This window comes from Lycium barbarum, chromosome 11, assembly GCF_019175385.1.
Source record: "Lycium barbarum isolate Lr01 chromosome 11, ASM1917538v2, whole genome shotgun sequence".
NCBI classification, from domain to species: Eukaryota; Viridiplantae; Streptophyta; class Magnoliopsida; order Solanales; family Solanaceae; genus Lycium; species Lycium barbarum.
In genome coordinates this window covers 119,611,661-119,629,795 of record NC_083347.1, presented here as the reverse complement: position 1 = coordinate 119,629,795, position 18,135 = coordinate 119,611,661, and the positions used below count along the sequence as shown (strand labels likewise).

Below are 18,135 nucleotides of genomic sequence, written 5' to 3'. Positions count from 1 at the left end.
CAAAGCCTGAAGCAGATTTGTCTTCTACCATTCCAAATCATTTTCAATTTCAACCCAGACTTTAGCTTTTGTTTCTAGGTGTGGTTTCAAAATTTCTCTGTTACCAATCCAGTTTAGCGGTAGCGTCGGACAAAATGCCATACCCATAGGCTCAGCAGAACCAAGCCTCCCAGGCCACAAGGAATAAACAGGTAGATCCTCAGACTGAGTTCTGTGAAATATTATCATAAACAATGATTGTCTCGCATTAAAAGATGGTCAGTTGAACAGGAGCTGCAACACCTTCGAAATTAAACCTACACAAAATGTACATCATCTTAGAGTAAGTTCAGTTTATCCTTTAATCGTGGGTCTTTCTTAGCTAAATTATCCATCATTTTTATATTTTGAATTAACAGTGATATGAGCAACTGCGTTACAGTTATCACTAGTACCAACTGCGTATTGATGTGGTCATTATCACTACCTAAGACTAATTTCCAATGCAATGTATCTAATTTGAAACGCATGAATTGATGGAACTTACCAAGACCTAAATAAGAAGATATAACAGGGATTTCGCAGAGAAGATTTTGTTTCATTGAAGCAGCTGTAGATTTCTGGCCAGTACCACCGTAATGAATCTTATAAGAGGAGCTGCTCATGTTAAAATGGAACATCTTAACATTCAGTGTAGATGCATTGCATGCACATTATGTCGTGGATAATAAGGTGTCAAGGTTGGGCAAGTTCCATGTCAACCGCAGTGATATAATTTTCTCTTCCCACATGGAAGAGAATCATTGCAACTCATTTAAAAAGAAACCTACAGACAATAAAAGCAGGAGATTATTATTGATAGATTATGTAAATATTAATTAGAATATTTTGTAATCTCCTATTTTAGGTTAGCATATTTTGTATATTGTGTAATCTCTTATTTTAGGTTAGAATATTTTTGTATATAAACAAATTCAAGTAATGAAAGGAGGCAAGAAAAATATTTCCTACATGGTATCAGAGCAGGGTTTCTTTCTTCTTCCTCCTTCCGCTACGCCCTAATCCCTATTTTTTCCTCCCTTAAGCCGTCGCCCCCTTCTCATCTTTTTTTCCCATGGCCGACGCACCTACCACCCCGGCTAAGCCCACGTTCCACCCGGCCCTCGCGGTCTCCAATATCAAGAATCATATCTCTGTTACTCATGAGATGGAAAACTCAAAATACAGTACATAGGCCTAGATTTTCAAAATTCATGCTCGTTCTCACAAGGTCCTTCATCACATCATTCCTCCACCCAAAGGTAAGGAGAATCCGGCTCCCAAAACCGATGAGGAAGTTGAATTATGGACCACCATTGAAGCCACCGTGCTTCAATGAATTTATTCGACAATTTCGAATGATCTGTTAAACACTATCATTGAACCAGACGCTACTGCCATGAACGCTTGGGATCGTGTCACGACCCAACCCCGTAGGCCGTGACTAGTACCCGAACTGGGCACCCGAACATGCTCATCGATTCCGAATCGCATACAAATAGCTTATACGGGCACAAATATCACACGCTGCCACAAATCATATCAAACTGTCTCAGACAAATTTCAAACACAACCATATATGTACATATATATCAGAAGCCGACAAGGCTATCAAATGGCGCAACGGCCCAAAACATATACAAACGCACGCCGACAAGGCTGCCATGGAAAGTGGGATCATACAAACATACCCGTACAGAAGTAGGCACAAAACCCACATATACGTCTACAGACCTCTAAACAGACAGACCGAATCATATGGCGGGACAGGGCCCCGCCGTACCCCTGAACAAATACATACATATGCAACGAACGAAGATATATACCAAAATGTAGGCTCCGGAATAAGAGGAGCACTCCAAACAGCAGAAGAGGGTATCCTAAACGGCTGGATCACCAAACTGTGCGTCTGCACCTGCGGGCATGAAACGCAGCCCCCCGAAGAAAGGGGGTCAGTACGAAATATGTACTGAGTATGCAAAGCAGAAGATACAGAAAACAAATCTGAGGCATAAACGAAATAGAAGTACAGAACATAAGTGCAAACCCAAAATATCAAAATGTTTACTCTCAAAATATAAGTCATGCATAGGGCACAGAGAATATGGTCGCCCGCCCGTCGATGGCGCCATAACACAGCATAACACCAGAAGGTTTCAAATCTCCATATCCCCGTCACACATCATCACAACATATCATAAGCCATATCACAGCATAACTCCATAAACGAAACCCGGCCCTATGGCGAGGTGTCGGGAACCGTAACACAGCATACTGCCGAATATATCATAGTGCGCACGATCACAAAACCGGCCCGGGAACCGGCGAACGATATCATAATAATGGGCACGAGCAGAGTAGTGCGGAAACTAATGCAATTTACATATCAAAACATTTATGAGACTGGACATAATCATATGACAACCCGTTAGGCAAACTAGTCCGGACAACTGATCAATACGGAGTTTATCTCACAAAAGTACTTCTGAAATCGTATTCATAGTTCAAAATGTAAATCAGAATATCATGGAGTAATCAAAACATTATTCTTTAATAGCTAAAGTCATAAGAAAAAGTCTCTTTTCGATATCGAACAAAGTTAAGTCAATTAGGGCAACGAAGGAGACTCGGGGCTAGAGGGCCCACCTCGGTCCAAGTCGAGGCAGCGTACAAATTTTACGGACATTTGACCTTATGGAATCAACCATGAAAGCTTAGGGGTGATTCGATCATGTTTACAAAAGTTACGAATGTTTGAACGTTTCTTTTCAACAAAGCATAAGTTTCTAATTCAATCCCACTGAATGGAATAGTGCTAAAAGTAAACTCGGATTTCTATGAATAGAATGATCCCCGAGGTTCAAACTCAAACCTAGTACTTCTAGGACATGCCAAGAGAAGAAAAGGGATAGCTTCACATACCTCACTTACGCCTTACGCGCGTCCAAACTCAATCCCCGCTTCGCCCAAAATCTACAATTGGTCATAGTTGCCCAATATGAGTTTAAGCTTCTAGAATTTAAATCTTAAATTCATATTGTCTACCGAAATTTCGGCAGCATTTCCCCTATAAATTCAACATCCCCGAGACTTAGCTCGGCCATAATATCAACAACAACAACCACAACAATAGCAACAATCATCAAAATCACAACAAAACGCATTCTAACATAATTTTCCCTTTCTTTCCACATAATGTAACTCTTCCATTCTTACTTCACACTTCCAACCCAACATCAACGTTCTCATATTCATTTACTAATTCAAAGTTGCCCAATCATAATTCAATAACATTTCAAGCAATACTCAAGGATTCAAACAATCACGACAATTCCATATTCTATCCAAAACTTCTATAAATATAAAAGTTGCATTAATTGCACATAATTCTCCAAATCAGTCCGCAACACTTACCATATCAACTTGCGACATTAAACTCTTATTTCCAACATAAAAGTCATCACAACAACCACTAAAACATTAAGCGGCATTAATGCGTTCTTTGGCATATAGTATGACCCGCATTCGGCTATCACCACACATGCATATATTAGTGATTCTTAGCCATCCTACACACTACAACAATCAAACATGCTACATAAGATCAATTCATCACCTCCACACCACACAACATACACACACCTCACACGGCTAACACACCAAGCACACGACCCACTTCCAACATACCCTATCTCATGATTTTCATCCATTTTAGCATACTACAACATACATACAACATTTATAACACATAAAACAAGATCAAATCTTACCTTTCTTCTTCAACTCCACACTTTGCCTAGGGTTTGCGATCTACTAAACGGATGGCTTGATCACTCCAACAACACTTCCACGTTACTTAGAGACCTTCAATTAGTGGATTTGCACCAAAGAAATAATTTTGGAAGGGATGAAATTGGATTTGGTTTTTCTTGTTCTTGGCCGAATGGTCTTGGAGTTGTTCTTCAACTTCTTGATTTTTTCTAAGTGTTGAAATGATAAGAGATGACTTAGAAGTCATCTTTTAAGCCTCCACATAAATTCTCCATGTGTCCATGGCCCACACATGAGTTGGACCAATTAAAATTGGCCACAAAGTGTGGGACTACTTGCATGATTTTCAACTTCCAAATATATGATTTTTGGTCCCAACTTTTCCTAAGTGTTCCATGCCAACAATTTCATGAACAACTTATGTCTCAAAATAAAATCGAAGGTCAAAAGTCTCGACTTCAAGTCCCGGAATGGTCTTGGCCCTAACTTATCATAGTTAATCCGGATTGTCCCAATGTATAAAATATGGGACGTAACAGATCGCTTGCGTGATATCTTCCAAGATCATCAAACTTCTCGGGCGGTGACTCTCGAACAAGAATTCACGACGACTCGTATGGAGGATTTTCCCAATGCCTCCGCCTATTGTCAACGTCTCAAGAGCCTTGCCGATCAACTGAAAAACGTCGGGGCTCCCGTGACGAATAGCCGCCTTGTCCTTCAACTGGTCTCGGGTCTCACTGAAGCATACAAAGGATTTGGGACACAAATTCGTCATGCAAAGCCGCTCTCCCCATTCACTGAGGCTCGGTCTTACCTTGTTTTGGAAGAACGTGAACTTGCGGCTATGGTATCTCACGGGTCTGGTTCGGCTATGGTGGCATCAGTCGACGACGCGCCACTCCCCTCCGACAACACAAGCTCACGCCGTGGGAAATAAAAAATTCCCGCGGCCAAAATTCAGGAACTGGCTGTAAGGGGGGCTCGGGCTGCGGCTCAGGCAGCGGTAAAATTACCGGTCGCTGCGATAATTCTGCCCGAAGCAGTGGCGGTCAACAGACTGCCGGCTAGTTTGGCCACTGGCAGTGGGTCCCCCAGCCCCGCTGGGCTGTTCCTCCCCCTGCCCGTACCCGACAGCTTCATGGGCTCGTTCGCCGCCAGTCCCGCCACGGCAGCAGGGTATTTTGGGCCCTCCTCCAGCTCAGCAGCTCTACACGGCGGCAGTGGCCTCTCCCGGGTCGTATGTTCCTACCGACATTGAGTCCGCAATGCACACAATGGCCTTGAACCCGCCCGATCAAAATTGGTACATGGACACCGGGGCCACTTCTCATATGACATCATCGGACGGTAATCTCTCGTCTTATTTTAATTTGAGCAATCAAAATAATGGTATTGTTGTGGGAAATGGTCACTCGATTCCAATTCGTAGGTGATCATACTAGTTTGCCTTCCCCAAACTCCCCTTTATCCTTAAGAAATGTCTTAAATGCTCCTAAACTCATTAAAAATTTAATCTCAGTACAAAAGTTTACTACTGATAATTCTGTGTCTGTTGATTTTGATCCATATGGGTTTTATGTGAAGGATTTTCAGACGGGGATGCCACTAATGCGGTGTGATAGTCGGGGAGATCTTTATCCGGTCACCACCATCAAATATCCAACCACCACTCCATCAAACTTTGCGGCGTTGTCCTCTCCTTTTTGGCATGCTCGCTTGGGTCATCCAGGAAATTCTATCTTAGATTGTCTTAGGGTTAATAAAAGCATCGAATGTAATAAATCTAGTCTTTCTAGTATTTGTCGTTCTTGCGTTCTTGGTAAACACATTAAGTTGCCGTTTGATTCTTCTATTTCTGAAACTTTGATGCCATTTGATATTATTCATAGTGATTTGTGGACCTCTACCGTGTTAAGTTCATTGGGTCATCGATATTATGTTCTTTTTATGGATGATTTGTTGAAGTTTTTATGGAATTTTCCTTTGGCTAAGAAATCCGATGTTTATCCGAAATTCTTAGCTTTAAAAACCCACATTCATACCCAATTTGAACGTCATATTAAAAATGTCCAATGTGATAATGGGAGGGAATATGATAATGGTCAATTCGGGAAATTTTGTGAGTCTAATGGGAAGTCATTTCGTCTTTCTTGTCCACATACGTCTTCACAAAATGGGAAAGCCGAAAGAAAAATCCGTTCTATCAATAATATCACTCGGACTCTTCTTGCTCATGCTTCTCTTCCCCTTTCGTTCTGGCATCACGCCTTACAAATGGCAACATATCTTCTTAATATTTTACCAAGTAAATTATTAGGTCACATTTCTCCTCTTCAAGTGCTATACCAAAGAAAGCCATCTTACTCTTATCTTTGGGTTTTTGGGTGTTTATGTTATCCCCTCTTTCTTTCTCCGACTATCTACAAATTGCAAGCTCGGTCTACACCGTGTGTCTTTTTGGGTATCCTACGAATCATAGAGGGTATACGTGTTATGATTTATCGTCCTATAAAATCATTATTTCTCGTCACGTGATTTTTGATGAGAATGTCTTCCTCTTTTCCAATTTACATTCTCCCACTTCTATTACTTATGAAGTTTTAATGGTGATTTTGAGAGGCATAAAGCCTGTCTTGTAGGTGATGGTAAGACTCAACAGGTTGGCGTTGATTGTGGTGAGACCTTCAGTCCAGTGGTCAAGCCGGCTACGATCCGTACCGTTCTCAGTCTTTCACTATCAAAGAAGTGGCCTATTCATTAGCTAGATGTCAAGAATGCTTTCTTACACGGTGAGCTCAAGGAAACAGTGTATATGCATCAACCTCTGGGTTTCAGAGATCCCACTCATCCGGATTATGTATGTTTACTCCGTAAGTCCTTCTATGGGCTTAAGCAGGCACCGAGAGCATGGTACAAGCGTTTTGCAAATTATGTCTCTTCTCTTGGTTTTTCAAACAACAGATCTGACAATTCTTTGTTCATCTACAAAAAGGGGTTCGATATGGCGTACATGTTACTTTATGTTGATGATATTATTCTTACTGCTTCCTCAGATTCTCTCCGATGCTTCATTATGGCTCTCCTTGCCTCGTAATTTGCTATGAAGGATCTGGGTCCTTTGAATTATTTCCTTGGCATTCATGTCACTCGACATAAGGATGGCATGTTTCTTTCGCAACGCAAGTATGCCGAAGAAATCATTGATCGAGCTGGGATGTCTTCTTGTAAGGCTACTTCTACTCCGGTTGATACTAAACCGAAGGTGAGCGGTACATTAGGTGCTCCTTATGATGACCCGACTCACTATCGTAGTCTCGCAGGTGCCCTTCAGTATCTTACTTTCACGAGGCCGGATATCTCTTATGCTGTTCAACATGTATGCTTACACATGCATGCACCGCGACAGGTTCATATGCATGCCCTTAAGTGTATCATCCGTTACATTCAGGGTACAGTTGACTATGGTTTGCATCTTTATCCGTCCTCAGTTACAGACCTTCTTTCCTACACTGATGCGGATTGGGGGGGCTGCCCTGACACACGTCGGTCAACGTCCAGTTATTGTGTCTTCCTTGGGGATAACTTGATATCGTGGTCTTCGAAACGCCAACCTACCCTCTCTCGTTCGAGTGCTGAGGCGGATTATAGGGGGGTTGCTAATGTTGTCTCTGAGTCCTGCTGGCTTCGCAATCTTCTGTTGGAATTACATTGTCCTATTCATAAGGCTACTATGGTATATTGTGACACTGTGAGTGCCATTTGTCTTTCGGGAAATCCGGTGCAACATCAGCGCACCAAACACATTGACATGGACATTCACTTTGTTCGTGAGAAGGTTGCGCGCGGACAAGTTCGTGTCCCTCATGTTCCATCCCGCTATCAGATTGCCATAATTTCACCAAGGGACTACCACAGGTCTTATTTGAAGATTTTCGGGACAGTCTCAGCGTTCGTAAACCTCCCGTTTCGACTGCGGGGGTGTGATAGATTATGTAAATATTAATTAGAATATTTTGTAATTTCCTATTTTAGGTTAGCATATTTTGTATATTGTGTAATCTCCTATTTTAGGTTAGAATATTTTTGTATATAAACCAATTCAAGTAATGAAGGAGGCAAGGAAAATATTTCCTACAATTACAATCAGTTTTTTTTATTCAGATTGTAGTGATCTGAAGAAAGCACTTTTTGGTTAACCTTCCTTCCATGACCAGAACTAAAAATTTTGGTACAACACTTGTGGCAAATGGCTAAATGAAAATCATGAAAAGTTTACATTTTTATTTGCACGTGACATATTGGATTTATACAAATGCATTCATGCAAGTAAAAGATAAAATGAACCTGGATTTAACCATCTTCTTAACCGATAAGTACATCTGTGGTAGATAGAGCTTTCAAGGGATTGTCATCGTGAGCATAGCTCAAAGACATGAAATGATGTGCACGCATCTTGCTTGACAGTGGCTGAGATAGCCTGATACAAAAGCGAATCCTTTTAGCCTAAATATGAAAATTTACAGAGTATAATAATCCAATTCATTATTACCTTAGAATAACAACATTATAGAAGGATAATCTTATTTTGTCCAATCCACATAAGAATAACAAAGGGTTTTCTAAGGAGACGTTAACTTCCATGGTCATAACTTACCCTCTTTAGCCTAGACTTTGGCCTAGAATCTATCCGACTTCCTTATTTATTCTTATATTAAAAGGATAATTATAATTATTCATAAGCTTTATACTTCCAAGTTTCTAGATGACAAAATTAGAAACTCAGAAGTTACTTTTTAGCAATTAGCAGTTTTCTTTCTTGCCAGGCTAAGAGATATTTTCACAGCGTACATAGTAAATAGAAAATTTAAGTCAACGAAAATCATGTGGCATATAAATCCCACAACAGGGAAAAGGTTATAAACCATGTAAGATATATGATAGACTATGTAATAGTCTACGTAAATATTGTAAATATTCGCTTCCTTATGTATAGTAATTAGGTCCTGTAATTTAGCCTAGTATCATTTTGATAGTGAGATACCTACTTTGTATATAATGACTTTCATACATCAATACAAATCACGGATTGATTTTCTACATGGTATCAGACTAGGTTTCTCCTAAAAACCCTAGCATCCTAAACCCTAGCCGTCCACCTCCCTCTCTCCTAACCCTAGCCGTAGCCGCCACCCCTTTCTCCTCCCTCTTCTCTCTTCAATGGCTGACAACAAAAATTTCCATTCTTCTTTAACCGTCACGAATGTGAAATCTTTAATCCCAATCACTCTAGACATGGAAGCCGGCTGTTATATCCCGTATTTTTATACATTGGGATATTTTAAGCTAAACGCGACAAGTTAAGACAAGACTATTTTAAGGCGCGAGGTAGAGACTTTTAACTCCCGATTTTGTTTCAATGCACAAGTCGCCCATAAATTTTATTTGGTATAGAAATATTAATGAAAATTTGGGATTAATTTACCATGATTAGATTATTAAGTGGGATTAAAATTCAATCACTTCATTAATTAAGTCTAAGAAACCCGTGTGGGCCCCACCCGAAAAAAAAGGGAATCAAAATCTGAAAATTAACAAAACATAGTGCAACGGTGAGTCAACAAAAGAGGCAGTACGTGTAACAACATTAGCAAGCATATATATAGAATTGAGTATAGTGCAAATGACATTCTTCAAGTCATTGTTGCAAACCAAACTTCAAAAACAAAGAAAATGTACTCATAGCTGTTCGGCCAGCTTGATTTCTTTGGAAGGAGGAAGCTGATTTTTATTACTTGATAAAATTTTAAGGCAAAGGAAAAGAAATGAAGGTGGAAAGGAAGGCAAGAATAAGTATAAAAGTTTAAGATACAAATTGGAGCCAAGTATCTAAGGTAAGAATTAATCACTCCTTTTACATTTAGAATGAGTTTGGATGTATTGTGAATATGTATAAATGTGAATTGAGTGTATGAAAAAAATTGTGCATGAAGATATTGGATTATTGTTGTTGAATTTTTAAGTGAGCCGTGGGATGGGTTTATGTGAAGTAATGTTTAAATTTCTTGTACATTTATTGAAGATGGTTTGAATGTGGTAGTGTGTATGAAAGGAATGAAAATTTTGGAAGTTTGTATGTTTGGCATTGAAGCCGTGTAGGAGCTAGGTTAGGAGAGTTAATGGACTGTTTTATGTGATGCTTTAGTTGTTATTGTTATGGATATTGTAGTGCATTGTATGCCTTATGAATATGTGAGTTGAGGTGTAAAAGAAATGATTTATGTTGAAGTAGAAAAACAGTCCAAACCGTGGACTGTTTTAATGATAGGGGTAGATTAGTGCGTTTTGAATGTTGATTGTTGTTATGATCTTATAGTGAAAGTGAAGTTTAATGATTCAAGTTGAAATTGAAATGGGTTGTGGGCTGTTGTAAGAATTAATATGATGCTAAAACAGTTCCAATAATCGTATAAGTAATGTTGTAAACGTGTTGTTGTTATTGTGGTTGAAGTTGGAAAATTGCGAATTGTAAATGGTAACGTTGTGTGTGCTGTTTTGGCCTTGACTAGGGGACTGTTTTGAATAATATACGGGCTGTACGAAGTTCCCTCGAAACATGTTTAAATAATCTCGGATTGGTACATGAAAGCATGACTAGCAATATTAGCTTGGAGTACTAGTTGGGTTGAATACGAACGAAACGTCGTCTAAATGTTAGAAAGGGATTATTATCGTTAAAATACGTATTGAATTCCCTCGTGGACAAATCGTAACTCTTGATATCTTGATATAGGATAAGGTACTATTGGGCAGCGAGTACGAGTTATAATACGACTAAACGCTAAAGGTATGTAAAGCCTAATCCTTCCTTCTTTTGGCATGTCCTAGACGTAAGTAAGAAATGATATGAGCCTTGGGGTAAACTCTACTCTCTAGTTCCAAGCATGACTTATGATTCTATTCATTCCTTAATGTTATTGTCACGAGCCTACTATATGATTGACTAACAAATGATGTATGGAAATTCCTACTCTTAAAGAATTGCATAATTAGAGTCATATTTGACTTTCAAAAGCCATATCATGTTAGACTGATACAAGTATATGAATCCTGAAACGTTCCTTGCTATGGTTTGTAATAAGATTTAGAAAGAACTGAATATGGTTATTATCCTGACACTTAAAAGCTGATTAGTTACTTATCTATTGAGTCTCCAAAGATGATTTGTATGTATGTGGTTGCTTATTATTCTGCTCGTGCTTACCGTTACATCCTTCACTGAGTCCCGGGCCAGGACACGTTTTCGTGCGCATATTTACTATATTATTCACCGAGTCCCTCACTAGAGGGCCGAGACACGTTATATATATATATATATGATGGCATGATGATATGATGACATGATGGTACGGGGATGGCGGCCAGGATGGCATATGATCATTATTTCACCGAGTCCCTCACTAGAGGGCCGGGACACGTATATGTACATGTTTATAATGCTATGATTTTAATTACCGAGCCCCTCACTAGAGGGCCGGGACACGTTATATATGTTATGTACAGAATGATTATTCAACTTTGACTACTAAACTCTATATTGATATTGGTATGAGATTCATAAATATGAATTATGTTCAAAGGTAAGTTTTATGGATTTCTGTTTGTTGCATTAGATCCTACACTCCTTGTCTCAGTATGATTTTATGTACTATATTTCATGCTTTACATGCTCAGTACATATTCCGTACTGACCCCCTTTCTTCGGGGGGCTGCGTTCATGCCCGCAAGTACAGACGTTCATTTCGGAGATCCGCCAGCCTAGGATATCTATTCAGCTACTTGGGATTGCTCCTTTGTTCCGGAGCCTAGCTTGTAGTATAAATCCCTTTTGTTGTATATATATGTGTTTGTTCGGGGTACGGCGGGGCCCTGTCCCGTCATATGACACTGTCATTACTGTTAGAGGTCTGTGGACATTTGTGTGGGTCTGTATATAGTTGTTGTTTCGTCGTATGGATATGACTTATGTTTGGGGCGTACCCATTCGTAGTGGCAGCCTTGTCGGCTTGCGTATATATATATATATATATATGTTTGGGATGTTGCGTGTAGTGGCAGCCTTGTCGGCTTGCGTAGATGTATATATGTTTGTTGTTGGAAATTGTAACTCCTCAGGAGACAGGTGGCTATGACATGCATATATGTGACGGCTTAAAAATAACGTCTTGCCTTTTTATACAATTAAGTTCTCGATATGCTAGCTGTAAATGATTATAGTTAACAGGTGATATGAGTGTCCAACTCGGGCACTAGTCACGGCCTACGGGGTTGGGTCGTGACACCGGCCATTATCACGAATGGGCGACACTATTCAAAGTTCTAACCCGCGTCCACTCCGTACTTGAACACATCATACCACCAACTGACACCACTGAACTCACCGCGTACAATACAACAAAGGCGGCTAACCTTCCGCTCTAGAAACGTCTAGATGCGGTGGTCCTTCAATGGATATACGCCACCGTATCCCATGATATTCTTACCTCTATTCTCGTGGCGGATGATGTTGCAGAGAAGGCTTGGAATCGAGTTGCTCAACTTTTCCAAGATAACAAGCACTCAAGGGCAGCGTACCTTGAAACTGAATTCACCACCACAAAAATGGTCGACTTCGGCTCGGTTATGGCCTATTATAATAGGCTTAAGTCTTTCGCGGATCAGCTTGCCAACGTGGGGTCGCCGGTGTCCGACCAACGTATGGTCTTGCGCCTCCTTGCAGGATTACCGGAGACATATGCACACTTTGTCACCACCATCCAGCAGAAGGATGTGCTGCCCTCTTTCTCTTAAGTGTGCTCCAGACTCAAGCTCGAAGACGCAGCAGCCAAGGAACGTACCCGCGATTCCAGTCCCGCGGCTCTACTTGTTGATAATGATACTCCCTACCCGCCACCTGGCGGCAACAATAATTCAACTAACCATCGTGATAATAATCATGGCAGGAATTCTAACAGGAACAAGGGAAAGGAGAACAACAACAACAATAACAACCGCGGGAAATCCGGCCGCGGCGGCGGCGGACAGACCAACAACGGCCAGTGGCCAACGGGACAGCCACCGGCAGGGGGCTACTACTGGCCTGCCTGGCCGCCCCAGCAGTGGACAATTCCCCCCTGCCTATATCCGACGAGACAGTGGCAGCAGCGTCTCACCACACCGCGGCCCGGCAGCGGCATTCTCGGTGCGGGTCCACGACCTCAGCAGGCCTATTCCATGCATGGTCCGACCTATTCTGGGTACACTCCGACAGACGTGGAGGCATCCATGCACACTTTGTCCATGCATCAACCGGATGATAATTGGTACATGGACACCGGAGCGACTTCCCACATGACTGCCAACTCAGGTACTCTCACGTCTTATTTTAATTTGAGCAATAATTCTGGAATCATTATTGGTAATGGTAGCACTATTCCAATTTGAGGCTATGGTCATACATCCCTACCCCCACCTAATCCTCAATTATGTCTCCGAAATGTCTTGCATGCTCCAAAACTCATCAAAAACCTTATTTCCGTACGTAAATTCACTAAGGACAATAATGTTTCTGTTGAGTTTGATCCTCTTGGGTTTTCTGTGACAGATTTACCGACGGGGAGCCGCCTAATGAGATGTGAGAGCACCGGGAAATTGTATCCTATCATTGCCACAAAATGGACCACTCCACCGTCCACCTTCATTGCCGCATCACCTAGCTTGTGGCATTCCCGACTCGGCCATCCGGAAAATGCTATCCTTAGTTCTCTTCGTAGTAATGCCTTAAGTGAATGTAATAGGGCCCGAACTTCTTTTTGTACCTCTTGTCCTTTGGGGAAACTTGTTAAATTGCCATTTTATGATTCATTGTCATTTACTACTATGCCATTTGATATCATTCATAGTGATTTATGGACATCTCCTGTTTTAAGTTCTAATGGGCACCGCTATTATGTTTTCTTTCTTGATGATTATAGTAATTTTCTTTGGACTTTTCCAATCTCTAACAAGTCCCAAGTCTATTCCACTTTTCTATCTTTTAAGGCATTAATACGGACTCAATTCGAAAGAGACATTAAAAACATTCAATGTGATAATGGGCGGGAGTTCGCCAATGGGCATTTTCAATCTTTTTGCGCCTCAAATGGTTTAAATTTCCGATTTTCTTGCCCCCATACCTCTCCTCAAAACGGCAAAGCGGAAAGAAAAATTAAATCCATTAACAACATAGTGCGCACTCTACTTGTCCACTCTTCCATGCCCCCCCTCTTTTTGGCATCATGCTCTCCAAATGGCCACATACCTCCTTAATGTACTTCCCACCAAAGTCTTTGGGTATAAATCACCAACGCAAGTTCTCTATCAACGAACCCCCTCCTATTCTCATCTCCGGGTTTTTGGGTGTCTATGCTATCCACTTTTCTCATCTACAAGTATTCATAAGTTACAAGCAAGATCCACCCTGTGTGTATTTTTGGGCTATCCGTTGAATCATAGAGGATATAAATGTTATGATTTATCCACCAACAAAATCATCATCTCAAGGCATGTCATCTTTGAGGAAACTCAATTTCCCTTCTCCAAATTGCACTCACCAACCCCAACTTCTTATGATTTTTTGGACCATGGGATTTCTCCATATACCCTGCATTTTCTGTCACAGCCTACTCCACCCGTCGTTCCCTCGGTCCAGCCCCTCCCCCCCACTGCCGAGCAGCCCCTCCCTCCCCCACTGCTCCACCTGTGACAGCCCAGCAGCCCTCATCCCCACTGCCCAGCGGTCCAACCCCACGGTCACTGCCCCGCAGCCCCTACTCCCCCCCCCCACTGCCCCACCCGTGACTGCCCAGCAGCCCACCCGCATGGTCACTAGAAGCCAACATGGGATTTTTAAGCCCAAACAACCGTTCAACTTAAATACTTCTAGCACTCCCTCCATCTCGCCTATCCTACGAAATCCTGTCAGTGCTCTAAATGACCACAATTGAAAAGCTGCCATGGTTGATGAATATAATGCTCTAATTAATAATAAGACGTGGGAGTTGGTTCCACGTCCCACTGATGTGAATCTTATTCGTTCTATATGGATTTTTTGTCATAAAAAGAAATCTGATGGTTCTTTTGAGAGGCACAAAGCCCGTCTTGTCTGTGATGACAGGTCTCAACAGGTTGGAGTTTACTGCGACGAGACTTTCAGTTCGGTTGTCAAACCGGCTACTATTCGCGCTGTCTTGAGCATTGCACTTGCACACTCTTGGCCCATTCATCAGTTGGACGTCAAGAATGCTTTCCTACACAGTAATCTTAATGAGACTGTTTATATGCATCAGCCTATTGGGTTTAAGGATCCAAAGCATCCCCATCATGTCTGTCTTTTGAAAAAATCGTTGTACGGACTTAAGTAAGCTCCCCGTGCATGGTTCCAACGCTTTGCAGACTATGTCTCCACTATTGGTTTTTCACATAGCCGATCTGATCACTCTCTCTTTATTTATTGTCGAGGTTCTGACATTGCTTACATTCTGCTATATGTTGATGATATTATTCTCACAGCTTCCTCAGATGCTCTCAGAAAATCCATCATGTCTCTGCTTAGTGCCGAATTTTCTATGAAGGATCTGGGCCCTCTAAGCTATTTTCTGGGTATCGCTGTTACCCGGACTTCACACGACATGTTTCTCTCTCAGAAAAATTATGCAGCAGATATTATAGAGCGTGCGGGCATGACTGCCTGTAAGCCAAGTCAGACACCGGTCTACACCAAAGCCAAACTTGGTGCCACGGCCGGGCCTCCTTGCGATGATCCTACCCAATATCGTAAGTTGGCCGGCGTGTTGCAGTACCTTACATTCACAGGACCAGACATATCCTATGCGGTTCAACAAGTATGCCTTCACATGCATGATCCAAAGGTTGCACATATACATGCTCTTAAACGCATAGTCCGATACATTCAAGGTACTATTGAGTTTGGTCTCCATCTGTACAAATCCTCCATTGCCTCTCTTGTTTCTTATATAGATGCAGATTGGGGTGGTTGTCCAGACACTCGCCGATCCACATCCAGTTAATGTGTCTTCCTTGGCGATAATCTCCTCTCATGGTCATCCAAACGGCAACCTACTATGTCTAAGTTGAGTGCCGAGGCTGAATACCGTGGCATCACTAATGTCGTCTCTGAGTCCTGTTGGCTTCGCAACCTTTTTTTGGAGCTCCGTTGTCCCATCCGGACAGCTACATTGGTTTATTGTGATAATGTTATTGCCATATACCTATCAGGTAATCCAGTTCAGCACCAACGCACTAAACATATTGAGATGGACATACATTTCGTACGTGAGAAAGTTGCCCGTGGAGAAGTTTGTGTTCTTCACGTCCCGTCCCGTTACCAGATTGCAGATATCTTCACTAAAGGTCTTCCGCGCGTGCTCTTTGATGATTTCAGGGACAATCTAAGCGTACGACAACCTCCCGCTTCGACTGCGGGGGTGTGATAGACTATGTAATAGTCTACGTAAATATTGTAAATATTTTCTTCCTTATGTATAGTAATTAGGTCCTATAATTTAGCCTAGTATCATTCTGATAGTGAGATACCTACTTTGTATATAATGACTTTCATACATCAATACAAATCACGGATTGATTTCCTACAATATCAAATACTCAATTTACCTGCAAATACATGGAGCTAAAAATTTGTAGAACTTCTAAAATGTTGCATGGAATCTGTCTCCAAAAGGCAGAGAAGAAAAGTTCCAATCTTCTTGGATCATTAGTCTTTGTAAGATCTCATATGTGAGGGCAGGCCAGAACAACTTGGCATGAATCTTCTTTGTCTATTCAAGATTCTTCGTTTCCTATAAAATTGGTTTGTTCTTGTCAACAAATGGTTGTTGCTACTCTTTTTTCTCAAATCTGAATAATGAGGTTCTCGCTTAAACCAAAGAAAACTAAAACCAAAAAAGATTATATAGTACCCTAATGAAGCCATGAACAGGCTTCTTACTCAAGGTAAGTTTATTACTTTAAACCCTTTAAGCTAAGCTCTTTTTTGGTTCTTTATCATATATTAATTTCTAGGTATTCGGTATTCATCACAATCAATTTGAATCTATTCCTCTTTCATGAATTAAATCGCAAATCCTGAAATACCACTTGATGCGATGAAAAGAAACCCTTTTCCTTTCGGCAGAAAATATCACTAAAGGAACAAATTAAGGATGAAAGAGAAAAATAATAATCACAGAGCCCTGAAACTGGAAAACTTGAGGAGAAACTGAAGAAGATTAGAGGAAAAACTGACCTGAAATTGCGAATTTTCTGAAAACTATCCTAAAATAAGAAGATAAGAACACAATGAGAAATCAATTTTTCTTGGTGTGTTTTCTGAGAAGAAGAGAGATGAACATCCACATCAGCGAGTGTGATGGAGAAACGTGGCGAACCCAATTGCAGGTTCAATGCCACGTAATATAAATTGTTCTTAAAAGTCACAATTGCCCTTAATTGGAACTTTAATACCCTAAAACAGCCATGTCGATCCACTGGCTCTTCTATAATAAGTAAAAAAAAAAAAAAAAAAAGTTCTTCTCAATTCAACTGTTATGCATTAGATATTTGTCTACTAAGCTCTATTCTCCAAGAAGTAACAATGATGTATTTTAGATAGCAGGTAGTGTGGTGGAGTATTATCCAAATGGTCAACCCCAGAAAATATATAAGTTCAACTTTTGGGATTTGAAAACCTCTGCACACTATTAGTATGTATTTGCATGAGGTTGTTGGGAACACAAACAATGATAAGGTCTCTTAAAAAAATAATAGAGTAAACGTATCAGATTAGTGGATACGGATTTTAGTTCCAATTAAGTTTGAACTTCAACTTATATCACTATTACGTTCTCCAATTCATTTTAGCAAAAAGTTTATCAATAATAAAATTTACCACAAACATATTATGTTAATGGTATTATTTTTTGCAGATGTATTGCTCCTAGACTGAAAGCATAAAGAGCTAGAACACCGTTAAAGTTGAGTAATGCTAGACCTTAATTCCAAGCTTTAATCTATATATAATATAAAGCTAGGCATAAACAATTCTATGCGGCATCTCTCTATGACCTCCATTGACATTTATCTTTTTTCTCAATTTTTTGACTTTTCTCCTATTTTTCTACACCTATATGCTACTAAAAAAAAAAAAAAATTCAAAACTCAATTGTTAAAATAATTCTCAATATACGTAACTCACTTTTTGCAATACTCAATATTGAATACTGTTTAATGCATTTCACTCTCTTTAGTAAC

The 18,135-nt window shown here is 40.6% G+C and overlaps 1 long non-coding RNA gene across 1 annotated transcript; it reads right to left on the bottom strand.

Moving 5' to 3' along the window:
• Positions 1-171: 171 nt before the first annotated feature.
• LOC132617995 (uncharacterized) lies at positions 172-17,887 on the bottom strand. The gene is made up of 3 exons (XR_009573911.1): positions 17,132-17,887; positions 8,137-8,269; positions 172-296 (listed from the first exon to the last, which is right to left on the bottom strand). It is a non-coding gene; the product is annotated as an uncharacterized LOC132617995 (long non-coding RNA).
• Positions 17,888-18,135: the final 248 nt, after the last annotated feature.